General features: G+C 48.6%; 1 long non-coding RNA gene across 1 annotated transcript; it reads right to left on the bottom strand.

Annotated features, from left to right (window-relative positions):
* Positions 1 to 21415: 21415 nt before the first annotated feature.
* LOC129014266 (uncharacterized) lies at positions 21416 to 26374 on the bottom strand. The gene is made up of 3 exons (XR_008494183.2): positions 26009 to 26374; positions 25419 to 25656; positions 21416 to 23014 (listed from the first exon to the last, which is right to left on the bottom strand). It is a non-coding gene; the product is annotated as an uncharacterized LOC129014266 (long non-coding RNA).
* Between the last annotated feature and the right edge of the window lie 472 nt (positions 26375 to 26846).

Here is a 26846-nt window from a genome sequence, read left to right as displayed (position 1 = left end):
AACCCGTTAATATTACAGGTGACATAATATCTACAAAGGAATTCCCCTAAATAATATACATATATTATTAAGTTATTAGAGTTAATAAGAGTATAACAAGATTTCTGAACACAAAATCAGGATACAAAAGTCAGTTGTGGCCGGGTGTGGTGGCTCACGCCTGTAATCCCAGCACTTTGGGAAAGGAAGAACTAGCTTGTATACCAGGTGCCACAGACTGTGAGGCTTAATCTACAGGAATTTGTTTCTTCACATTTCTGAAGACTGGGATTCTGAGACCGAGGTGACTGCAGGGAGGCCTCCTTCCGAGGCCTTTCTCCTTGGCTTGCAGGTGGCCGCCTCCGTTCTGAGTCTTCATTTGATCTTCCCTCTGCGTGTGGCTGTCCTAATCTCGTCTTCTGAGATAGACAGCAGTCATGTCAAATTAGGATGTACCCTCATGGCCTCATTTTAATTTCATTCCCTCTTTAAGATCCTATCTCCAAACACACATTCTGAGGTGCTAGGCGTTAGGGCTTCAACTTATGAATTCCGAGGGTGGGAGGACAATACAGCTCCTGACACCTGGGAAACCGTGGTATGAACTCAGCTGCCCTGGTCCAGGCTGGGGCTGGATTCCAGGGGAGGAGGTGGGTGTGGTCATTTTTTCCCACTCACTGAGGTCTTGGTCTTCCATGGGCTTCTTTCTTCCGACTGTCCTCCAGCCATCAGGTTGTTTCCCACGCCAGGCCTGAGTTAGGGACAGGACTCTCCATGGCCATGAGCATCCTTCTTTGCTTCTCTACTCCCATCATTCCTGCAGAGGCCCCTCCTTTCTAGGAAGAGGGAACCTCTCCAGGTCCTGCCCATAGCTACAGTGAGATTAGATGTGAATACAAGGGCCAACCTAGGGGAAAGGAGATACGATAGGGCATTGGAGAGGAAACTGGGAAGGAAAGTCCCGGGCTGGCTATGCATGGGCATGTGACCCCCAGTGCTTTATTTTTAGTGCCAGCTTCTAATAGAACACCTTCTCCTCCTTACTTCCCACATCTCACACCATGCAGCCACCACCACAGCAGACAGCACAGTGCAACTGGAAGAGCACAAGCAGACTTGGGGCACACAGACCTGGTTTGACTCTTGTTCCTGCCATTTACTAACTGTGTGGTGTTGGCCAGGTTGCCGATTCTTTGGGGGACTTGTGTTCGTTATATATGTAGAAGGGGACAGTAGTATCTACATTATAGTATCACTGGGAGGATTACTTGAAATCATGCATGTAAAGTGCCTGGGGGCCAGGCACAGTGGCTCACACCTGTAATGCCAACACTTTGGGAGGCCAAGGCAAGCAGATCACCTAAGGTCAGGAGTTCAAGACCAGCCTGGCCAACATGGTGAAACCCCATCTCTGCTAAAAATACAAAATTAGCCAGGCATGGCAGTGCACGCCCATAATCCCAGCTACTCTGAGGCAGGAGAATCACTTGAACCCGGGAGACAGAGGCTGCAGTGAGCTGAGATTGCGCCATTGCACTCCACCCTGGGCAAAAAGAGTGAAACTCGGTTTCAAAAAAAAAAAAGTGCCTGGGACCTGTTGTTAGGGGTTAAACTATGCTCCCTGCTCCAAAAAAATTCATACGTTGAAGTCATTAACCCCAGTACTTAACAATGTGAGTATATTTGGAAACAGGGTCTTTAAAAGGGTAGTTTTAAGATTTAGTGAGTAGTTAAGATTTAGTGAGGTCATTACTGTGGGTCCTAATACAATTTGACTGACATAAGAAAAGGAAATTATGACACAGACAGCCGGGCACAGTGTCTCACGCCTGCAATCCCAGCACTTTGGGAGGCCAAGGCAGGCAGATCACGAGGTCAGGAGTTCGAGACCACCCTGGCCAACATGGCGAAACCCCATCTCTACTAAAAATACAAAAATTAGCTGGGCGTGGTAGCGGGCACCTGTAATCCCAGCTACTCGGGAGGCTGAGGCAGGAGAATCGCTTGAACCCAGGAGACGGAGGTTGCAGTGAGCAGAGATCACACCACTGCACTCCAGCCTGGGAGACAGAGTGAGACTCTGTCTCAAAAAAAAAAAAAAGACACAGATACACACAGGGGACAACCACATGAGGACACAGGGAGAATAGGACCATCCCCAAGCCAAGGAGAGAGGCTGCAGGGGGAGCTGATTCTGCTGACACCTCGATCTTGGACTTCCAGTCCCCAGGAATAGGAGAGATTCAGTTTGTGTTATTCAAGCCCTCTAGTCTGTGGTACTTTGTTACAGCAACCCTTGCAGGGAACAGTCTTCAGGCTGATAATCCTAGAGAAATCTTGGCCCCCAAGGCTGTCCCAAATCTTCCCCAGTTCCCCCCAGGACTATCCATGTAAGAGAGACTTAGGCTCACTCATCTGAGCCAGTGACACTATGGACCCAAGAATCAAAAATAAGATGAGTTGGGAGTGAATACGAGAAGACACAAATTTTCTTTCAAGTCATTGGTGGGGGTTTGAAAGTGGCAAAATTAGGGATAGGACTGTTTCAGTAAAAAAAAAAATAATCAAAGCATGCTGATAGATCCCTAAACAATCTCAGCCTGTGATGACTTTGTCATTTTGAATGATACCTTTACTGATATTTGTCAGTTTATTCTATGAACTGCAGTTTTCACAGGTAACCCTGTGAACAAATGGGTTTCCTGTGAACCAGCACGCCCACATCTTTAGAAAGTAGCCAGGTCTTCTGATTATTCATTCCCTATTTTGGCAGTCAACAGACAGGCCACTTGTCTTCGCTGCTAAGGTGGAAGAAGGAGATAAAAGGATTTATTATCTGAACATTCCGGAACCTTCCAAACAAATCTGGGTTTTTTTTTTTGTTTTTTTCCTAAAAGCTGGACCACGTTTTGCAAGATGAGAAGTACACTTTCTTTCTAAACCAGCTTGTCCATCTCTGCTCGGTTCACACAAGCATTGACTCCCTATTGAATGACAATCTGCTAACCCGCAGAGTAGGAGATTGCTACGTCAGCACAGCAGTTGTGTGCTGAAAATCCAGAGGATGAAGTCAGTTTGCATCACTCATCACTAGCGTTCCATGGTCACGTTGCAGCGTCTCCATCACCAGCCGCCCACTGGCAGGTCCTTGGGCTGTGTGAGAAGGGGATGAGATCAACGTCCAGGGTAGAGCCCAGAGGGAACCACAGGCAGCCCCTCTGCTCACAAGAGGGGCCCATGCTCCCCACAAATGAGGCACCCCGTGGCTGGGGCACCAGGCTCATCAGGCAGATTTCAGCCCTCACAGTTTGCACAGCCTTAGAGCCCACACAGCCCTGGACAGCATCAACCACTATGAACTCTACAGCAAAGGTAGCAGAGTGTTCAAAATGATGCTTTGGGTTCCAAGCTACTTTCAATGGGACGGGAAATAGTCTAGAACCTGATCCACAACCTGTGAGCCTTCTCACCCCCGCCCCACCAAAAAATATAAAGAGTGGGCCAGTTGAGAGACATGATTTTGAAGAGAAGATTGCCTGAGGGGTGTCTCTGTGGAGAAAGCTGTGCTTCCTGAAGGGAAGTGGGGGCCTCCCCTCACCTCAAATTTGTGGGTTTCCACAAAGCTTCTCAGAGAGCTCACCCTGGGATTCCCTCTCCTGATGGCAGAGAAGGCCAGAGCCCTTACCATCCAGGAAATCCAGAGGGTGGGTGTCAGGCTGCAGGAGGCTGATGAAAGCCCCAGCCGTGTCAGGCCTAACCCCTGGAGCCTATAAATGTGGCCTTATTTGGAAAGAGGGTCTTTACCGATGTGATTAAATTAAGGATCTCAGGATGGGGAGATTATCCAGGATTAGCCCTAAATGAGATTACATGAACCTAAATGCAATTAGCCGTTTCCCTACAAGAGAGGGGCAAAGGGAGGTTTGCCCAATGCAGACGAGACGGCGATGTGACGCAGAGGTGGGGACCGAGTGATGCGGCCACAGGCCAAGGGTTGTCGGCAGACACCACAAGCCGGAAGCGGCAAGCTGGGGTTTCTCCTGACAGCCGCAGAGGGAGCAGGGCTGTTGTGCCCACACCTTGATTTCAGCCCCCTGATCTTGGTTTTAGACTTCTGTCCTCCAGGACTGTGAAAGAATAAATTTCTGTGTTAAGCATCGTAATTCGTCATAATTTGTTAGAGAACCACAGGGAACTAATGCACAGGATGACTACTGCCTGCTTTTTTAATTATTATTTTATTTATTTATTTATTTATTTATTTATTTATTTATTGAGACAGTTTCACTCTTGTTGCCCAGGCTGGAGTGCAATGGCACAGTCTCGGCTCACTGCAACCTCCGCCTCCTGGGTTCAAGCGATTCTCCTGCCTCAGCCTCCCAAGTAGTTGGGATTACAGGCATGTGCCACCACACCCAGCTAATATTGTATTTTAGTAGAGACGGAGTTTCACCATGTTGATCACGCTGGTCTCGAAATCCTGACCTTAGGTGATTCACCCGCCTAAGCCTCCCAAAGTGCTGGGATTTTGGGCATGAGCCACCACGCCTGGCCCTGCCTGGTTTTTTTAAATAAATTTTTGTGTGTGTGGACTGGGCACAGTGGCTCAAGGCTGTAATCCCAGCACTTTGGGAGGCAGAGGCGGGCTGATCACTTGAGGTCAGGAGTTCAAGACCAGCCTGGCCAACATGGCAAAACCCCATCTCCACTAAAAATACGAAACTTAGCTGGGCATGGTGGCGCATGCCTGTAATCCCAGCTACTCAGGAGGCTGAGGTAAGAGGATTGCTTGAACCCAGGAGGTGGAGGTTGCAGTGAGCTGAGATCACGGCGCTGTACTCCAGCCTGGGCAACAGAGTGAGACTCCATCTCAAAAATAATAATGTTTATTTTTGTAATGACATGGGGTCTCACTATGTTGCTGTTCTTGAACTCTCGGCCTCAAGTGATACTCCCTCCTCAGCTTCCCGAAGTGCTGGGTTTACAGGAGTGAGCCACCATGTCTGGCCCTGCCTACTTTGATGCCAGAACCAGGAGCAAGCACTGGGTTGGGGTTGGCCTCCCTCCCAGAGCTTGTGGGGGCAAGCCACACAAGAGGGTCAGAACCAGCTGAAGCCACACAGAGAGGGAACCAGCATGGGGTCTGCTAGGGGCCTGATCAATAAGACCACGTGGAGGGGCAGAAACCCTAGCAGCAAAAAGCTCGAGGTAAACCCAAGGGACCAAAGCAGAGAGTCTCAAATGATCACCAAGAAGAGACTTCAGGAAGTGCAGACCCACAGGGAAGCCCTGGCAGGAGAAAGGGCAGCTTTCAACCACAGCCAGACCCAAAGGATGCACAGCCAGCTGCCCATGCACCTACTCGGGTGAGAGCTGTCCTGGGCCCTAAAACCCCTCACCCAGCTCCAACCTTGGGAGAAGGGGCACAAGGAGTCACAGGAAAGGACAGAAGCCAGCCTCATTCCTTTCCCATGCAGACTTCCAGCCCTAAGCAGCCTCAGCTGGAGCAAGAAGAATGGTTTGAAGTTTTGATTAATATCTTGGCCTGGACATTGAAATTCCAAATGGAGACTGGTTGTTTTGTTTTGTTTTGTTTTGTTTTGTTTTGTTTTGTTTCCATTTAAAGCAACCATCAGACATACTATTTCCTAAGAGGAGCAGAAAAGTCCAAGCCTGCCAGGGCCTGGGAACATGAATCCGGCTGAATAAACTTTAGAGGGGCAGCACAGGACAAAAGCTAAAGTTGCCTTCCAATTGCATTGCAGGCTGTGCTCGTTCCACACACCAGTTGCACACAGGCTGGTGAAAACATCTCAGTGGAACTGAGAGTAGCCAAGTTCCCGTGAAAGGAAAACATGCAAATCTGTTTTCAGTATCACTTTTAAGCTTCCTGAGTGGAGCCTTTGGCCTGGAATGACTCGCATTGACGTCAGCCCGAGGCAGCCATATCGCAGCAGCTGCCATCCCTTCCTCACCCGCGGCCCCTGGGGCAGAAGACACACTGGTTTTGTTTCATGGGAGATTAAAAACAGTTGCTGCTGCATCCATAATTCACAACCCCTGTGATCACCGGGGCCAGGAATACTGAGCAAAAAGCACAAGGAGTCCACATTAAAACCAAGGGGAGCTGGGCGCAGTGGCTCACCCCTGTAATCCCAGCACTTTGGGAGGCCAAGGCAGGTGGATTGCCTGAAGTCAGAAGTTCAAGACCAGCCTGGTCAACATAACGAAAACCCTGCCTCTACTAAAAATACAAAAAAATTAGCTGGGCTTGGTGGCTCATGTCTTTAGTCCCAGCTACTTGGGAGGCTGAAACACGAGAATCGCTTGAACCCAGGAAGCGGAGGTTGCAGTGAGCCGACATCATGCCATTGCACTCTGGCCTAGGTGACAGAGTGAGACTCTGTTTCCAAAAAAAAAAAAAAACACCAGGCCTGGTGTGGTGGCTCACGCCTGTAATCCCAGCACTTTGGGAGGCCGAGGCAGGCAGATCACCTGAGATCAGGAGTTCAAGACCAGCTTGGCCAACATGGCGAAACCTGTCTCTACTAAAAGTACAAAAATTAGCCGGGCGTGGTGGTGGTGAGTGCCTGTAATCCCAGCTACTCAGGAGGCTAAGGCAGGAGAATCACTTGAACCTGGGAGGCGGAGGTTGCAGTGAGCCAAGATCGCGCCACTACACTCCAGCCTGGGCGACAAGAGCGAGACTCTGAAAAAAAAAAAAAGGGGAGACCCACAAAAAAGATGCCAGAGGTGGGGATCATGGTCAGCTGGGACCCTGCCAGGGCACTACACGCTTGCCGGTTCTCCTGAGCCTCAAGGCGATGGGATCTACACCATACATCTGAGACTCTGATAAACTGCTCGAAACATGGGCTTATGCATGATGCTGCTTTGTTTTATGGCACTCTGTGAGGGAGACAGGGCAGGTACCCCACAGCCCAGGATGGACTCCTCTTGCCTCTGGTCTCCTAGCAGAGCAGCAGTCCCCCAGGAGGAGAAAACAAGCTCCTTCCCAGGGCTGCACTGGGGCTGGTGGCAACGGTGGCAATGTTGATGGTCATGTGGCCTGCCCTGCACTGGCAGCCGGGACCCTGACTCTACTTTGAATCTTCTGGTTCCTTCCAGCATCCAGGACGAGGCCCCAGCAGTAAAGCCCAGCTCCACACTGCTCCTGCAGCACGGAGCTGGTTCTCCTCCAAAAGTCCTGAGAGATGTATCATTTATCAAGCTGGTAGATAATTCTGCCCCTTTCTATAGTGCCTCTCAGACACATCCCGTAGGTAATTGTTGCTTGAAGCCTCTATTAAAATGTGAGGCGACAGAAGCCAGTAGACTGTGTATCCCTTTCCTTCGTTTACTCTCAGGTTAGAATGGTCTTTCTGCCTAATCCAGTGATTGGGGCATAAGGGAAGGAATGTGAGTGTGGGGAAAGGGAGGTGGGGGAGAGGGCTGGCGTGTACTGCTGCACTCCCTGTGGTTTTAAGATCCTTCAAATAGAAGCTATGAACATGTGTCTGGGTGCAGCGGCTCATACCTGTAATCCCAGCACTTTGGGAGGCCGAGGCGGGCGGATCACTTGAGGTCAGCAGTTCAAGACCAGACTGGCCAACATGGTGAAACCCCGTCTCTACTAAAAGTACAAAAATTAGGTGTGGTGGCGGGTGCCTGTGATCCCAGCTACTCAGGAGGCCAAGGCAGGAGAATTGCTTAAACCCAGGAGACGGTGTTGCAGTCAGCTGAGATCACACCACTGCATTCCAGCCTGGGCAACAGAGCGAGAGACTTTGTCTCAAAAAAAAAAAAAAAGCCAGGCACAATAGCTCACGCCTGCAGTCCTAGCACTTTAGGAGGCCAAGGCAAGTGGATCACCTGAGGTCAGGAATTTGAGACCAGCCTGGCCAGTGTGGCGAAATCCCGTCTCTAGTAAAAATACAAAAATTAGGCTGGGCGCGGTGGCTCATGCCTGTAATCCCAGCATTTTGGGAGTCTGAGGCAGGCGGATCACGAGGTCAGGAGATCGAGACCATCCTGGCTAACATGGTGAAACCCCGTCTCTACTAAAAATACAAAAAAAAAAAAAATTAGCCAGGCATGGTGGCGAGCGCCTATAGTCCCAGCTACTCCGGAGGCTGAGGCAGGAGAATGGCACGAACCTGGGAGGCAGAGCTTGCAGTGAGCTGAGGTTGCACCACTGCACTCCAGCCTGGGTGACAGAGTAAGACTCCGTCTTAAAAAAAATAATAAATAAAAATAAAAAAAAAATTAGCTGGACGTGTTGGCATGCACCTGTAATCCCAGCTACTCAGGAGGCTGAGGCAGGAGAATGGCTTGAACCCAGGGGGGCGGAGGCTGCAGTGAGCCTAGATCGTGCCATTGCACTCCAGTTTGGGCGACAAGAGTGAAACTCCGTCTTAAAAACAATACAAAAATAGAAGCTGTAAACATGTGGCTGTGCCTCGGGACTGCCTGGCTTCAGCACTGCTCTGAAGTCAGGGCCGGCAGAGAGCAGAGCTTACTACCAGAGGACGTGAGTGTGAATCCTGCGGCTGGCTCCACCACTTCTCTGAGCGGGACACCAAGCCCAGCTATCACTGCTGCCACTGCTTCTTCCTAGGGGCCTGCCCCAAGCCCGACTCCTGGGCTGAGGTCTGGCCCCTCCCCTCCCCTTGCTAATCACAGTGCCCTGTCATAGGTGATGTCATTTCCCAGTACACTGAGAAATGCGAGGGTGGGAGCTTTGGCCTGTCCAAATCCCAGCACCCTTCACATAAAATGCAAAATGAAACACACCAACCGCAGATAAAGTCCAGATGGTATTCTTATTGCTGGCATTGCAATATCAGTTAAGTATCAGCAAGTAACGATCATTCCCCACACCTCCCTTTCTTAGGTCTGAGGAAAACTTGTAAGGTTGCGTGGATCCACATTGAGGACTGTCTGCTGGGAGGTGGGAGACTCTTCTGGGGAAAGGCAGACGGTGAAGAAAAACAAGAGCTGTTTTGCTGTTGTTGCTTTTAATCAATCTTTTATTCACAGCTACAAACCTTTAATCAATTATGGATAAAACACAAAAGCTTTTTGAAATGCTGATAAAGGAACCCATACTGAGAGACCAAATAAAATCCGAGTGCTGAGCTGGCCATGGGCTTGGCGGGTCAGCAGCACACGGAGATGCAGAGATGGTGGCACCAACAGAAAGGAATGTGGGAAAATTTTGTCCCCCAGATAATATGAATAGAACAGTAAAATGAGGTTCAGGGTTGAAATGGCAAAGCCAACATTGCTGTCATTCTCTTGGGTCCCTTCCATGTGCTGGGCTATGATTATAAATGGGGCATGCTGGCTGCATGCCAGGGGCTCCTGGCCTCCAGGAGACAGACACTGTCACACCAGGCTGAGCAAGGGCCATAAAGTCAGGGATTGCTTGGGGCCAGGAGTTAAAGACCAGCCTGGGCAACACAGCAAGATGCTATTTCTACAAAAAAAAAAAAAATATATATATATATATGTATATATAGGCTAATATATACAATATATATAGGCTAATATATTATATATATACATATGTGTGTATATATACATATATGTGTATATATATACATATGTGTATATATATATATTAGCCAGGCATTACAGTGCACACCTGTAGTCCTAGCTACTTGGGCGGCTGAGGTGGGAGGATGGCTTGAGTCCAAGAGTTTGAGGCTGCAGTGAGCAATGATTGAGCCAATGCACTCCAGCCTGGGTGACAGAGCAAGACAAGACCCCGTCAATCAATCAATCAATGATAAAACAGGCCACTGGCCAGATTTGGCCTACAAGGCAGTAGTTTGCCTGCCCCTGGTTCAGATTAGAAAATATAGAGTTGAAATCCACTAGCACAGTCTCTCCAAGTCCTGCTTTTCTTTCCCCTTCCTATTCCACATGCCTGGATATTTTCTCATATCCAGTGATTCCAAGACATTGCTAAATGATCTGAAGATTACAGTGAGCTTGCCTTCATCTAAGCTCAAGAGACTGCAGTGCATAAAGATAATTTGTTCAACAGAGTGAGAACTGCTTTGCCAGGAGCGCTGAGTGTTTTAGTAATCAATCAATCAATCAGTCAGAGAAGAACTCATTAGGCGCATGGTGCTGTTCCACACTGGAGATGTGCAGAGTGTTGAGGCTGGATCCTCACAAGCGTTGAGGCTGGATCCTGGCACGTGGGTTGGTGAGAAATTCCTGCTTCCCTGTTGCCCGGGTACTCATCGCAGTTTCACACACTTTTAGTTGTGTATAATCCTTGAGAGTCACATTTTCCATTTCTTAACCTGTACAATGAAGAAATTCAACTAAATGGCAACGTGATTTTGTGTGTGCACCAGGGGGCTTCTCAGCGAGGGCTTCTTGGAGATGTCTTGAAGGCGGTCATGTGCCATGTACGAGGACTGGCCTCAGGGGGAGGGCTCTTAGCTTGAGCTCAAGAGATGGAGGCTGTAGTGAGCCATCATCTCGCCACTGCACTCTAGCTGGACAATGGAGAAAGACGCTGTCTCAAGAAATAAAAAAGTATTCATTGTTTATATGAAATTCAATTCAAATTTAGCTGAGCATCTTGCCTGTTTATTTGCTAAATCTGGTAACTCTCTAGGGAGAGAAGCAAGTTCACATTTGAGTGTCTGGACCTCCCAGCAACATACTAGTTGGTTCCTACAACCTGTGCGTGGGCATCAGTGCATGGAAATGGCGACAGGGAGAGGGAATAAAACAGAAATAGAGGAGGGTAAGTAATTGAAGCCTCAGTATTTTTGCTGTCATTGCAAGAAGAAGGAAATGCTCTGACATACGGTGTAGACGAAGAGTTGAAAACTCAATGCCAGCTGGGTGCGGTGGCTCACGCCTGTAATCCCAACACTTTGGGAGACTGAGGTGGGTGGATCACCTGAGGTCAGGAGTTTGAGACCAGCCTGGCCAACATGGTGAAACCCCGTCTCTACTAAAAATACAAAAATTATCCGGGCGTGGTCGCAGGCGCCTGTAATCCCATCTACTCAGGAGACTGAGGCAGGAGAATCGCTTGAATCCAGGAGGCGGGGGTTGCAGTGAGCCGAGATTGTGCCACTGCAGTCCAACCTGAGTGACAGAGCGAGAGTGTCTCAAAAAAGAAAAAAAGAAAGAACAATGCCACAAAGAGCTGGACAAGGAGTAAAAGTAAGTTAAGTGGAATGGATATAACCACAGGGAACAGTGGGGACATGCGACACTGGGGGATGCATGCCCTGCCTAAGAGGTCTGCTGGTACCTCGCTCCAGCTCACTCTGCCATGTGATCTTCAGGGCTCGGTATGGAAGAGCTGATTCTCCTCAGGTTGACAGTCCTGGTAACCTCAACTGTGGATAGTGAGGCTGATTTCAGAAAGAGTTTTGGAGAGCCCACAGAGTTCGTGAGTAAAGCTGAATATAGTCCCAGCCTCAGCAAATGAAGGCTCCTTCAGCACTAAACCAACTACAAGCTTCACCTGGAAGCAGCACTGCCAGGTGAACACAGGACACCCAGTTAAATGTGAACTTCAGATAAACAATGAATACCCTTTCTGTATAAATACATCCCAAATATCGCATGGAACATACTTACACCCAACAAATATATATTTGTTGGCCAGGCATGGTGGCTCACACCCATAATCCCAGCACTTTGGGAGGCCAATGTAGGAGAATTGCTTAAGCCAGGGGTTTGAGACCAGCCTGGGCAACATAGTGAGACCCCGTCTCTACAGAAATAAAATAAAATAATTAGTCAGGCATGGTGGTGCACACCTGTAGTTCTAGCTACTTGGGAGACTGAGGTGGGAGGATAACTTGAGCCCAAGAGATGGAGTCTGCAGTGCACTGTGATCCCACCATTGAGCTCTAGCCTGGACAACAGAGTGAGACTCTGTCTCAAAAAAAAAAAAAAAGTATTCATTGTTTACATGAAATTCTATTCCAATTTAACTAAACGTCTTGCCCTTTTATTTGCTAAATCTGGTAGCTTTCTAGAGAGAGAAGCAAATTCACATTCGAGTGTCTGGACCTCCCGGTAACATACTAGATGATTCCTATGTACTCTCTTTGATGCCAGAAGATGGATGTTCTAGAACCATCTTGGCCCCTCACCAGTTGTATGTTCCCTGTCCCTCCGAGCCTCGGTTTCCTCATCTCTTAGGTGGACATGGGAATTCCTATCTCACAGGATTGTCACAAGGCTGAAATGGAGTAAATGTAATGGCATATCGTACGGTGTCTGAGACGAAGCAGACACGCAACACGTTTGCTGCTGAGTGAAATTCCTTACCCTCAGAATGACGCTTTGTTCTCTCACTGCACCTGTCAGGACCCGTCCAGGCTGGGACCAGGGGAGCGTGTCACTCCCACAGTGGCAGGCAACATCATGTGGTCTTCAGGGCCTTAATGGGGAGCAAGCGAGGAACACAGGGGCTGTGCTCCTGGTGAACCGTCCAGGTAACAGTTCAGAGGAGAATGAGGGCCCTGGCTTTCTGTTCTTTGGGGTTGGAAGCCACGAGTATAGAAGCCTCCTTTTCCATTTGGGCTTTGCCGCCATTCTTCAGCAGCATGGCAACTGCTGCCAGCAGCACAAGGACGGTTTCTAATGCACCCAGAGAGTTCTTTGAGGGGCTCGGAGAGACCCAGGACCAGCTTCAGCCACCTTCCCCCCTCCGGCCTGAAGCCTCTCGAAAGCCAGGCCTGAACACTGAACAGCTGGGAAGCCTTCAAGCATTCCAAAGAAGAAATGGAACCTGGGGCATGAAGAGCTTCATTTTATCTGCTTCCTTCCCTGGATGCCTGAAGGGTGACACAGGAGGTGCCTGCCAGCGCCGCACGCTGATCCGCCTGCAGACGGCCCTGTCCACGCACACACAGACACGTCCCAAATATTGCAGGAAGATCTCTTGAGGGAGCTCATTTAACTCTGCTTCCCTTGGAAATAAAAGTGACTGCATTCTTTCACTGGGGCTGCCATAACAAAGTGCCGCAGCCTGGGTGGCTTCAACAACAGAAATGCCTTGTCGCCCAGTTCTGGAGGCGGGAATTTGAGATCAAGGTGCCAGCAGGTCGGTTCCTTCCGAGGCTGTGAAGGACGGATCTGTTCCAGGCCCCTCCTCGGCGTGCAGGTCTACACGTTCACATGAAGTTCACATGAAGTTCTCCCTTCACAGCTGTCTGTGGCCAAATGTCCCCTTCCTATAAGGACACCCATCACGTTGGATTAGGACCTACCCTCTCGACCTCATTGTAACTTTGTTACCTCTTTAAAGACCCCATCTCCAGGCCAGGCGTGGTGGCTCACGTCTGTAATGCCAGCACTTTAAGAGGTCGAGGAGGGCAGATCACTTGAGGTCAGGAGTTCGAGACTAGCCTGGCCAACATGGCAAAACCCCATCTCTACTAAAAATACAAAAATTAGCCAGGCATGGTGGCGTGGGCCTGTAATCCCAGCTACTCAGGAGGCTGAGGTGGGAGAATCACTTGAACCCAGGAGACAGAGGTTGCAGTGAGCTGAGATCACACCACTGCACTCCAGCCTGGGAGACAGAGCGAGACTCTGTCTCAAAAATATACATATATAAATAAAATAAAATAAAAATAAAGATCCCATCTCCAAACAGGGTCACATTTTTAGGTACGGGGATTAAGACTTCAACATATGAATTGGGAGTGGAAGGGGACAGAATTCAACCCACATCAGTTATCTTGTTGGAAAGAATAAAGTCCATTAATCCAAAAGTCTGCTGTGGTAGATATCACAAATATTCCTCTTCTACATGGATGAATCTCAAAATAATTATGCTGAGTGAAAGAAGCCAGGCCAAAAGAGAACATGCTGTGTGATTCCATTTATATCAAATTCTAGAAAATGCAAACTAATCTATACAGCAGCAGAAAGCAGATCAATGTTTGTCTGGGGATTGATGTCACAGGTGTGGAGATGGCAAAGGGTCCCAAGGAAACTTCCAGCAGTGATGGAATGTTCATGATTGTGATTGTGGTTGTGGTGGTTTCACGGACATACGCGTGTGTCAAGCTTATCAAACTGTAGACTTTAAATATGCATATTTTATTATGCATCAATTAAAATTTCATAAAGAGTTGGGGGTTTTTTAAGAATAAATATGGCCAGATGTGGTGACTCAGGCCTATAATTCCAACCCTTTGGGAGTCCAAGGCAGGAGGCTTGCTTTAGGCCAGAAATTCGAGACCTAGTTGGTCCAAGTGTTGTAGGTTATTGTTAAGCTGATTTAACATTGTCTCCTAAAATAACCACACCTGACTGACTATTAAAAAAAAAGTTTGAGACCAGGCTGGGCAACACAGCAAGACCCCATCTCTATTAAAAAAATTGTATAAAAATTAGTCAAGCATGGTGGTGTGCACCTGTAGACACAAAAGGCTGAGATGGGAGGATCACTTGAGCCCAGGAGTTCGAGGCTGCAGTCAGTTATGATCAAGCCACTGCACTCCAGCCCCTGGGCAGCAAAGTGAGACCGTGTCTCAAAAAATAAATAAATAAACGAACAAATATTCCACTTCTTCCCTTCTGTTCTTTTGTTGGGCATGTGGTAGGCATGTACTTACTTCCCTGTTCCCTTCAAAGTAAGGTGTGGCCATGAGACAATTCTTGGCCAATGAGATGCTGGCAGAAGTGATAGGTGTCACTCACAGGTGGATGTGTTAAGAGCCAGGGTGTGATTCAGCACCTTCCCTTTAGTCCCACCCCTGCAATCATGGAAGGATGAGTCAAGATGGAGCCTCCAACCACCTGGGTCCCTGCCATGACCAGCGCCCCCTGCTGACCTGTGCTAGATGCGCATCACCAGTAAAAAACCCTTTGCTTTTTTAAGCCACTGAGATTTGGGGCTTGCTTATTACTGCAGCATAACCTAAGCTCTGCTGACAGTCACCTACAAGTATGAGAGTCTGTCATTCAGCTGTGGCCCCACTGGAATCAGGCAGGAGACGGAAGCCACACAACTAGAGGGTGAACCTAACTAACCACCCAGACTCCTCCCCTCCCCAAAGCCTCGCTATACTCTGGTCCTTTTTGCAACACAGTAATATGCATAAAGGGGTACACACTTGCTTTTCTATGTAAAAATGGCCCCCAAAAGAAAGCTAGCTGCTGGTGGTGACAGTGGAAGTGAGAAGGAAGGCAAGCAGTCCAGCAAGGTCTGAAGGTCAGAAGCGGGTTGTGTAGCCTGAGGTGGAGGATGCAGTGAGCCAAGATCGCGCCACTACACTCCAGCCTGGTGACAGAGTGAGACGCCGTCTAAAAAAAAAAAAAAAAGAAGTGGGTTGTGTAAATGACATTGGCCCTGTATTCGCACATCATGGCATGGAAACCGTGTCTCACAGCTGCCAGTTTTGTCTTGCTACATTGTTGGAGGGGGTCATATGCTACAGAGGTGGTCTTGAATCTGAGGAGTCACCAAAGCATCGGAATTTCTGTGATGCCTATTTAGCACAATGCATTTCAAACACAGGTGATCTTTCTGCAGAAAGAGGCAGACTGTAATGAAGAGAAGACACAAGGCTTGCTTCGTGCCACCTGGGGAGAGCGTGGAGCCACGGTGCTTGGTTTCAGCACCTCCGCCAGCTTTCTCTGGGCCCCCTGGCAGACCCTGAGCCTTCCTGGCCCCTGAGGTCTATCCATCAAGCTGGCTTACGTGGCCTCTGAGGTCCTCTTCAGCTTGAGGTCCTGTGATCATTCAGGTCTGGGCATCTCATCTCCCGCCCATACCTTGGTGCTTCCTAGATACAGGACATTCTATGACACACTTTATGTAATTCTGAGTTATTCCTCACAGCAAGCCTAGGAGGGATATGCTATTATAATCCTGGTTTTACTCCTCATAAGGAAACTGAGGCTTGACAAAGTCAAGTAATTTGCCCAAAGCCACATACCCTTACAAGACAGAGCCAGAAATGCAGTCCTGATTTTCAGAGCATGTGCTGCTTCTTCTCAAGCACATGCTCAGATCACTCCACATTCTTTCTCATGGATTTTTTTTTTCATTTTATCTTTGCCTTTTGTTAATAGTACGAAAAAAATTAAGGTTTATTGTGGGTTGTCTGGATGATACCCTCATAACCAGGAATTGCCCTTCCATGTTGGAACCAGCACCTCCATTTGTGCTCACAATCTGGCTCTAAGAAGTCTCCTGATGAAACTGCATTTAACCTTTTTTTTTTTTTTTTTTTGGGATGGAGTCTCGCTCTGTCTCCCAGGCTGGAATGCACTGGCGCAATCTCAGCTCACTACAACCTCCGCCTCCCGGGTTCAAGCGATTCTCCTACCTCAGCCTCCTGAGTAGCTGGGATTACAAGCACCCGCCACCATGCCCGGCTAATTTTTGTATTTTTAGTAGAGACAGGATTTCACCATGTTGGCCAGGCTGATTTTTAAAATACTTTATAAAAAAAAGAGAGAGAGAAGGAAGGAAGGAAGGGGAGAGAGGAAAGAAAGAAAGAGAAAGAAAGAAAAAGAAAGAAAGAAAGAAAGAAAGAAAGAAAGAAAGAAAGAAAGAAAGAAAGAAAGAAAGAAAGAAAGAAGAAAGAAAAAGAAAAAGAGGAAAGAGAGAAAGAGGAAGGAAGGAGAAGGAAAGGAGGGAGGAAGGAAGGAAGAAAGGAAGGAGGAAAGGAAGGAAGGAAGGAGAAAGAGAGAGAGAAAAAAAGGAAGGAAGGAAGGCAGTGGAGACAGTTATCCCCATCCCCCACCCCCCAGAAATAAAAACATTTAAGAGCTCCAAGTTTTTAAGAATTATTTTAATACACTTTTCCTGTGAAACTCAATTCAAGGCAACTTCAAGGTAAAAATGCTTATATTTGGCATCTGTCCTTGTATTTTTAGGCACCTTGATGCATTCACACTCACTATGCTCACACCCAGAAGACCCCCAAGAAATCCGCCTCCTTGTGCAGATAAAGGAAATGCAAACTGGTCATTCTGGAAACCAGGGTCAATTCTAGATTTCTAGAAGCCTGGCTGTGGGCCTCAGGGCCCTTCATGAAAGCAAGGGCCTCAGATTGACCCTTTCCAAGCATCCCCTACCAGGAGGGGAAGGGCACAGATTCTCAAGGGACCGTGGTGCATGCAGGTAAACTGAGGCCTCTAGGCTGGCACATGGGACCACTGCCCTAAAAGACAAGCCATCCCTGCTCTCTGTCTGGATGGCCTGGTCAATGCAATGTAGATCATGGATGTGATTTCTCTCACTGATATTTGGGGGTGGGGTGTCAAGAACCAATTTAAAATGTATCCAAGTATCCGATGGAAATAAGAGGGAGCTACAGAAAATGACTCAAGCTGAGGACATATAGGAAGGAATTGATTCAGGTGTAAGGAAGGATTTCTGGGGAACTTTCTTCCTCGTGTTCGTCCCTCCCTCTTTACATAAGGTCGAGTCATGAGCACCTTGTGTTAGAAGCTGGGGTACAAAATGATCAAAACAGAGGGCCTGCCCACTGAGAGTACACACTTCCCTGGGCCACATCCACCCTCCGAAGTAATCCCACCATGACAGAGCAGCTGTCATCATGGAAGGACTGCCCAAGTGCAGAGGGGCCCAAGAAAGTGGTCCCGTCCTCAAAGCAACTTGAGATGAGGATCCTGCATCATCCAACAGCTACAGCTTAGGCAGATGAATAGCGGCTTCCCTGGGCCCGGGCAGTCCTCCAATTCATAAAAGCAAACAGGCCTGGGGCAGTGGCTCATGCCTATAATCCTAGCACTTTGGGAGACCTAGGTGGGCGGATCACAAGGTCAGGAGTTTGAGACCAGCCTGGCCAACATGGTGAAACCCCGTCTCTACTAAAAAAAATACAAAAATTAGCCGGGCATGGTAGCATGCACCTGTAATCCCAGCTACTCAGGAGGCTGAGGCAGGAGAATTGCTTGAATCCCGGAGGCAGAGGTTGCTGTGAGCTGAGATCGCGCCACTGCACTCCAGCCTGGGAGACAGAGCAAGACTCTGTCTCAAATAAAAAGGAAGGAAGGAAGGAAGGAAGGAAAGTAGGAAAGAAGGAAAGAAGGAAGGAAACAGAATAGTAGGTTGTCAGCTGGACTGGTTCTAGAGGTTGGAGATGCCAAGGTCCTCCCATGACAAATCAGGAAACTGAGGACACACTTTCACGGCCAGTTCTCCAGCAACGCCCACTAGCATCCCAGGCTCTCTGTCTACCTAAACAAAGTCAATTCCCCCTGCCTAGCAATTTAATTTATGAGGGGTTTTTTTAATGATAATGAGTTGGAACTGAACACACACTAAAATGCAACGCAAATCACTGCAATGAGAGCTGAAAAATGCTAATCTCTCTCCAACATCTTCAGTGCCATTCTCCTGAAACTACCTGCTCCAGCAAGGTTCCCGTGGGTTAATTATTGCTGCAGAGGAAATTACACTGATTTGCATCTGCTTTCATCAGCTGGAACCAGTGCATGTCAGTCCTGCAGGAACAGGCCTGGGTTAACCTGTTGGCTGCTTCAGGCGAGAGGGACACTGCGTTGCAGGCTGCCTCTCCACCCCACCAGTGCTGTTTCCCAGCCTCAGGGCACCTGCAGAGATCCAGATCTGGTTACCTGTTCACCTGTACTTTGTGCATCTGATACTCCCAGAGCCTGCCCACCTGCTCTTTGCAATGCGGCAGCAGCAAATCCCGGGCCCCAAGCTCAAGGCCTGGGATTTAATTTGCCCTATTTGAAAGGTCCCATTCCTACCTGGTGAGCTCAACAATAACTATCAAAGCCACCTTTCTCCTCGTCCAAGAACCAGCCTTTCTACAGTGACTGGCTCCAGATGCAATTTCAAAATCTGGCTGGCTCCTGCAGAAGCCAGGACAGCCTCCCAGATGGGAGTAGGCCACCTCTGAAGGCTCGGCGAGTTACAAAACAGAATCCCCGTGCACTAAGAGAAAGAAGAGAGAGATTGCTATAGAGGACTGGCCTCTGGGGCTCTGAAGACCTGAGGCCTCTGTTCTCAGATTGCATGGGACCTGAAAGCTCCTGGCTGTTGGTCCCCTGTGTGTGTAACAGGGTACCTTCTTGTTCTCAGAAAAGGAAAAGTCTGTAATCCATGTATTGATATGCAAATGTATGTTTACCCAGGTGAGGTGTATTGTGAGAGACACCCCTGGGATAAGTTTCCACTCTGCACATAACCTTTATTACAGTATTCTTGTTTCACTGGCTACTCAAAGGGTTTAAAAAGAAAGTTTCACTTGCATACTACATCTGGCCTGCAGAAATCTTTCACTGAGCCATGTTTTAACCAAAAGCACCAATATTATTATGTTTGCATTAGCATGTGTGGGCTGTCGTTAGGTGCTTTTGATTATAATGACAGCACCAAGAGTCTTAAATCTAGGTAGCACCTGTTCTGAATGATCCTCTGATGATATTGAATATAAGCAAAATAAGTATTTCATATTATTGATGACAGATTGGACGTGATTGTATTTTCTCTATGAAAGATGCTGAGCAACTCTGTATCAATAACTGTGCGGAGGACTCCAGGATTTGGTTCATACAGGAACTCCTTTAATAGTGCTTAGCTTACAAGCTCTCCAAGGTGGGGATGGAGCCTCAGTTAGATTGATACAGTTTGCAGAGTGCCTGTCTTAGTCGATGCTCAATAACATTCGGGGCAGGAGGGAGTGAATAAAGGTATACATGGGTGGACAAAATAACACAGTCTAGGCCGGGCACGGTGGCTCACGCCTATAATCCCAGCACTTTGGGAGGCCGAGGTGGGCGGATCACAAAGTCAGGAGTTCAAGACCAGCCTGGCCAGTATGGTGAAACCCCATCTCTACTGAAAATACAAAAATTAGCCGGGCATGGTGGCGGGTGCCTGTAGTCCCAGTTTCTCAGGAGGCTGAGGCAGGAGAATCGCTTGAACCCGGGAGGCAGAGGTTGCAGTGAGCCAAGATCGTGCCCCTGCACTCCAGCCTGGGTGACAGAGCGAAACTCTGTCTCAAAAAATAAAAAATAACACAGTCTATCCCTTAAGTAAAGCCAGGTCCGGCGGGAAAGGCTGCAGCCACCGGTGAAATCACCCCTAGGTCAGGACACTCAGCAAGAGAAAGTGGCCTGCCTTGGAGCCACCTGAATACGCAAAACGGAGTCAAATATCTGCAGAGGAATTTGGCACAAAACGTGTGGCATATTGTATGACCTGTTTATAGAGATCGCCCTGAAAAAAAAAAAAAAGGTTGAGGACTCAGGAGGGCGTAAGCAATGACTAACCTGGTTAGCTAATTACAGGAGTTACACAAACCGGCTTCAGGGTAAAGTCCATTCAGGGGTTACTCAAGACCAGCCCCACCCCCAACAGGTACTGTGGAGGCCCGCAGCTGAGCTGGGCCCGAGTCCCTTCCTCCACATGCACACCCCTTCCTGGCTGCACACCCAGGTGCCCTGCCATCTCAGGTTGCTGATACATCTGTTGGCTTGTGCCCCGGCTAACAGCCATGACCGAACTTCCCAGTGTGTGATGATGGCAGTTCTCACCTGGAGCGGCACAGAAGGGCGGCCTGCTGGCTCTACAGCTCTCTTGGACCTCGATCCTCCTACAGACCCTCCCCTTCCCTTCCCCAGTAACCCAGACTCCTACCCAGGAGTTGCCAACCAATGTACTGGCTGAAAGTGGAGGCCACTTGGAAGGCTAAACTTTGTGGATGTATCCAATGTCCTTCCTGAGACAACCCCAAAACAATGCAATTTCCTTTCTCAGCCATCGCCCCAATAAAGAAACACCACTGCGGATGCATCTAGCCACGGCCAACTGAAACGGCGTTCTGGACACCTTGGTCTGCCTTTGCAAACAGCATGCGCACACCCAGGGCACACTGCACACACTTGCACATGCCACACTCACCGCTGACAGAGGGTGAGCATGAGAAGGGCCCTGGAGTCTGGGGGCACAGGATGCTCGAGACTGCATTATCCTCTAGGATCTTGTCCTTTGGCAAAATGAAACTCAGAGGGTCAGAGTTTCAGAGCGTCAGGAAATGACAAGGCTGAACCTCAAGCTCTGATGTTTTGGCCACAAAAGGAAATGCAGGCGCAGCCAGATGCCTAGAAAAGGGGGAAAGAGGGCTACCGTGCTTCTTGGATTCCTGCCCGATTTTTCTCTTTGACCATCACTAGCCATGAAGAGGCCCTAATAACCAGGCCCCTTTGTACTTACCTGGAATATTGGAGGGCTCACTTCCACACATTTATTGAGGGTCTACTATGTGCTATGCACTGTGCTAGAAACTGAATTGTGCCAAAACAGTTCTTGCTCTCAGGATGTTTATATCCGGCAAGTGAGAGCAGCAGAAAAACAAATAATGGCAATAGAGTAATGTGGAAAATAAGAGAAGACATACATATGTCAAAAAAGTACAACTGGGCCGGGCGCAGTGGCTCATGCCTGTAATCCCAGCACTTTGGGAGGTCGAGGTGGGGGAATCGGGCCCGCCTCTTAGAGGTCAGGAGATGGAGACCATTTTGGTCAACATAGTGAAACCCCGTCTCTACTAAAAATACAAAAATTAGCCGGGTGTGGTGCTGCGCACCTATAGTCCCAGCTACTCGGGAGGCTGTGGCAGGAGAATCACTTGAGCCCAGGAGGCGGAGGTTGCAGTGAGCCGAGATCACACTACTGCACTCCAGCCTGGGTGACAGAGCAAGACTCCGTCTCAAAAAAAAAAAAAAAAAAAAAAAAAGTGCCACTGCGTATCTCTTAGGGAGGAAGTTGGGGAAGCTTTGCAGCCATAGTGACGTCAGGTGAGGATTTTGCAGGAAGAATGGGAGCTGTCAGGAGGGTGAGAAACGGTGTTATCCCTGGCCAAGGGAACCATGCGGGTGGAACTCAGTGATAGAATATGTCAGCAAAGTGGAGTCAAGAATGACATCCAGGCCAGGTGCGGTGGCTCACACCTGCAGTCCCAGCATTTTGGGAGGCCAAGGCGGGTGGATCACCTGGGGTCAGGAGTTTGAGACCAGCCTGGCCAACGTGGTGAAACCCCCTCTCTATTAAAAACACAAAAAATTGGCTGGGCACAGTGGCTCATGCCTGTAATCCCAGCACTTTCAGAGGCCAAGGCGGGAGGACCACCTGAGACTGGGAGTTCGAGACCAGCCTGACCAACATGGAGAAATCCCATCTTTACTAAAAATACAAAATTAGCCAGGCATGGTGGCGCATGCCTGCAACCCCAGCTACTCAGGAGGCTGAGGCAGGAGAATCGCTTGAGCCCGGGAGGCAGAGGTTGTGGTGAGCCGAGATCGTGCCATTGCACTCCAGCCTGGGCAACAAAAGCAAAACTCTGTCTCGAAAACAAAAACAAACAAACAAAAAAACAAAAAATTAGCCAGGCATTGTGGTGGGTGCCTGTAATCCCAGCTACTCAGGAGGCTGAGGCAGGAGAATTGCTTGAACCAGGGAGGCACAGGTTGCGGTGAGCTGAGATCGCACTATTGTACTCCAGCCTGGGTGACAAGAGCGAAACTCTGTCTCAAAAAAAAATTAAAAATTTAAAAAAAGAATGAAATCGAGGTGTTCTGTCTTGGACAAGTGGGCGAATCATAGCACCCTTATCCCACATGAGAAATACTGAAGGACAGGCAGACATATAGAATAAGAGGGTGAGTTTATTCCCCGCCATCTTGAATTCGAGTTATCTGTAGGATAGTCAGGCGTAGGCATCAATGTGCACCTGGACAAGTGAGTGTGGAAAAGAGTGTAGAGGACAGAAGCCAGGTAAGCAACCTCAGCAAGAGAATGGTAGACTATGGAGTAGATGGGGTAAGGAAATGAAGATGGAGCATGTAGGCTACTCCTAAGCTGGTGCAGTTAAATAAGGAGGAGAGCAAGAGTCCTGCAGGCTCATGGAATACAGCCATTGGGTTTCTAGCACGAGGAAGGGATGGGTGATCCTCCATTGATGTGAGGCCAAGGGTGCGCATGGACAGGCCAGCCTCAAATAGGAAGAGGGGCTGTTCTCAGCTCCTGGAGAGAAGAAGAGAAAGACAAGTAAGAGAGGAGGTAATGAGGGAAGTAGGGACTAAGGGGGACAAGAAGTTGAGAACTGTGTTTTGTTCTCCCTTATGAAAATAAGCTTAATGAAAATTGCCTAGGTCATTAGGTTGTTTTTTAAATGACCAGGTAAAGTCGTCTTTTTTTTTTTTTTTTTCCTGGTCTGGCATGGTAGCTCACACCTGTAATCCAAGCACTTTGAGAGGTCGATGCGGGTGGATCACTTGAGGTCAGGAGTTTGAGGCCAGACTGGCTAACATGGTGAAACCCGGTTATCTACTAAAAATACAAAAAAATTAGCAGGGGGTGGTAGTGCATGCCTGTAATCCCGGCTACTTAGGAAGCTGAGGCAGAAGAATCACTTGAACTTGGGAGGCAGAGGTTGCAGTGAGCCCAGATCACACCACCGCACTCCAGCCTGGGTGACAGAGCTAGACTCCATCTCAAAAAAAAGAAAAAGAAAAAGTCTTTTTTTTATTATTATTATTTTTCTTTGAGACAGGGTCTGTGGCCCAGGCTGGAATGCAGTGGTGCGATCATAGCTCACTGCAGCCTCAAATTCCCAGGCTCAAGTAATTCTCCTACCTCAGCCTCCCAAGTAGCTGGGACTACAGGTGCGTACCACCACGCCCAGCTAAGGTAAAAGCATCTTTAAAGAAATAAACTAATTCTAAGTGTACTCTAATCATACCTCTCCATACGATACATACATTTATTGATTATACAGCAAATGCCTTGGGGAGAAAAGATTCCCTGGATCTGGCAACACTGAATTATTTCACTGAGATTTCTCAAAACCATGAAAACAATAAGTTTCAGCTGATAAATACACGAAATGTCAAACACTATGAAGACTTCAACTATCCCTACTTAGAATAATCAAAATCAACCAGGTGCGGTGGCTCATGCCTATAATCCTAGCACTTTAGGAGGCTGAGACGAGAGGATCATGAGGTCAAGAGATAGAGAATATCCTGGCCAACATAGTGAAACCCCGTTTTTTGTCTTTTTTTTTTTTTTTTTAGACGGAGTCTCTCTCTGTTGCCAGGCTGGAGTGCAGTGGCTCAATCCCGGCTCACTGCAACCTCTGACTCCCCGGTTCAAGTGATTCTCCTGCCTCAGCCTCCTGAGTAGCTAGGATTACAGGAATACGCCACCACACAGCTAATTTTTGTATTTTTAGTAGAGCCGGGGTTTCACCATGTTGGCCAGGATGGTCTCAATCTCCTGACCTCGTGATCCACCCACCTCGGCCTCCCAAAGTGCTGGGATTACAGGCTTGAGCCATAGCGCCCGGCCTATCCCATTTCTACTACTAATATATACAAAAATACAAAAATTAGCCAGGCATGGTGGCACGCGCATGTAGTCCCAGCTAGCTACTTGGGAGACTGAGGCAGGAGAATCACTTGAACATGGGGGACGGAGGTTGCAGTGAGCCAAGATCACACCACTGCACTCCAGCCTGGGCGGATGAGCAATACTCCATCACAAAAAAAAAAAAAAAGAAGAATCAAAATCTGTGAAAACATAACATAGATAGCTGCTCATCTGATTAAAAGGCTCCCTGCTTTCATGTCCTATTCTTACAAACTCAAGAACTTGACACAAACTTCAACCTCCAAATAGAGAAGCAGCTCCACTGTACAGAGCCAAGCAAAAATGCCTTTGGTGGCTGGGCACAGAGGCTCACACCTGTAATCCCAGCACTTTGGGAAGCCAAAGGGGGAGGATCACTTGAGGCCAGGAGTTCAAGACCAGCCTGGGCAACATAGTGAGACTATCTCTACAAAAAAATGAAAAAGTGAAAAAAAATTGCCTTTGGAGACAGAAGTTTGAGGGCATTTTGAAGACTTTTATGTGCCGAGAAATTTCAAGCTTGAAAGATCAAAAGGCAAGAAGAAATAAATATATCCAGTATTTTGAAGGATCAAGGGATCAAACTGCTCATTTGACCAACTGGAGACTTACAAGAGCATTGGAATGTGGGTCGGATCCAATGTGGATAGAACTCAGCTATGGGCTTTTAAACCCATTACCCACCCACTGGGAACAGGATTCTGAAGGCAAATGGCAGGTGTGTGAATAGGTGTAGGGCCCACACAATAGGCCCTGTCAGGCAAACACCCACTGGCATGCTACACCAAATGGAGAAAACAGACATGAGTTCCCTGTCTCATGGATCCCCTGGGTTCACACTGCAGGTCACATTGCAAAGGAATGAGAGCATCCACCACCACAAAGGGAATACCAGAGCTTGGGCCAGAGGGCAGCACAGTAGCCCTCCCACTGCTTATGAAGAGGAGGTTAAACTTCCCCACCAGAAGCCCCGGGGCAAGAGAGAGGACTAGACGGGAGGAGGGGAAAAGCGTGTCACCTGGCACCGATGACAGACTCGTCAGCAAGAGCCAAACCAAGCCCCTCAGTGAGTCACACAAACTGTGGAGTTTGTACTGAACATCTACAAGGAGCGTGGAGGCTGCGCTTCTCCAGAGTCCTGCTTGCTGTGCCGGGAGCATTCCCGTGGTCCTGTCAGGGTGCCTGGGTGGGGCTTCACTCTGGGCTCCAGAAGCTACTGCTCAAATGCTGCATTCTCTCAGCAGGACAACCAAAAGCTGGGGAGAGGAAAGGGAGAAGACTCAAGGGAACGTGACCCTGACTTCCCAGAAGGATGAAGCCATGGATGCCACCGCACCTGGCTGGGAGCCAAAAGGCATGAAATGGTGTGGGAACAAATTACAGAAACTCTTGGGCAGGAGCTGAGGGCTTGAGTGTCCAAATGAGATACAGCCTCCTCCTCCTGATCCCATTCTTTTCCTCTTCAAAAGGTTCTTTTTGCATTTTAAATTCAAAGGAAGGGTTTGGACAAAAGGGAGGCTGTTCCATCCAGAAAGCACGTACTTGTCAGAACAAGCCGTCTGCCAGGGCGTCTGGCGGGGAAGGGCTGGGGGCCACAGGCTGACTTACCCGAAGTCCTCGGGCAGTGGCAGGGGCCCAGAGCACCTCCCCACTGTGAATCAGAAGAAGGGCATTCCTCCACTGTTACCAGCATCTCCATCTCCACCAAAACAAGCCATGCCTTTCTCTTTCCCACGTTCCTGGGTCGAGAAGCAGGTGTGGTCCTTTGCAGCAAGTTGACATCAACGAAAAACACATTCCTTGGCCCTTCGAGTCCTATTGACACATGCAGTTTCTGAGGCTGAGTTACACCTGACCTCTGGGTCAGTCCCTGTTTACTCATCCGCACAACCCACTCATTTATCAGATAATGACCCAGCCCTTGGATGTGACTCCTGCTCGGTCCCAGAAGGAGTCGGCAGGGTGTCAGGGAGACCTCCCTCAAGGGGCTCGCAGGCTGCCCCACACTGGTGATGGCACCCAGGAGGGCCCTTGCATGGTATCTACTTATATAAAACATGCCCCTTCTGACCCCCACCTCCTCTTCATGCACTTCTTTGCATTTATTCATTCATTCAAAGGATAGATATTGGGTTCCCCTGGTGCCAGGCTCCACAAAAACTTTTCAGGGGAACCAGGTCCAGTGGCTTACACCTGTAATCCCAGTGACACTAGAGGCTGAAGCAGAGGGATCCCTTGAGCCCGGGAGTTCAAGACCAACCTGGGCAATATAGTGAGACCCCATGTCTACAAAAAAACAATTGAGACAGGGTCTTACTCTGTTGCCAGGCTGGAATGCAGCGGTACGATCTCAGCTCATCGCAGACTCATTCTCCTGGGCTCAAGTGATCCTCCCATCTCAGCCTCCACAGTGGCTGGCACTGCAGGTTCACACTACCATGCCCAG

The sequence above is a fragment of the Pongo pygmaeus genome, chromosome 1 (assembly GCF_028885625.2).
Source record: "Pongo pygmaeus isolate AG05252 chromosome 1, NHGRI_mPonPyg2-v2.0_pri, whole genome shotgun sequence".
Lineage (NCBI taxonomy): Eukaryota > Metazoa > Chordata > Mammalia > Primates > Hominidae > Pongo > Pongo pygmaeus.
The sequence above is the reverse complement of the archived record's forward strand: the minus strand, read 5'-3'. Positions and strand labels throughout refer to the sequence as shown.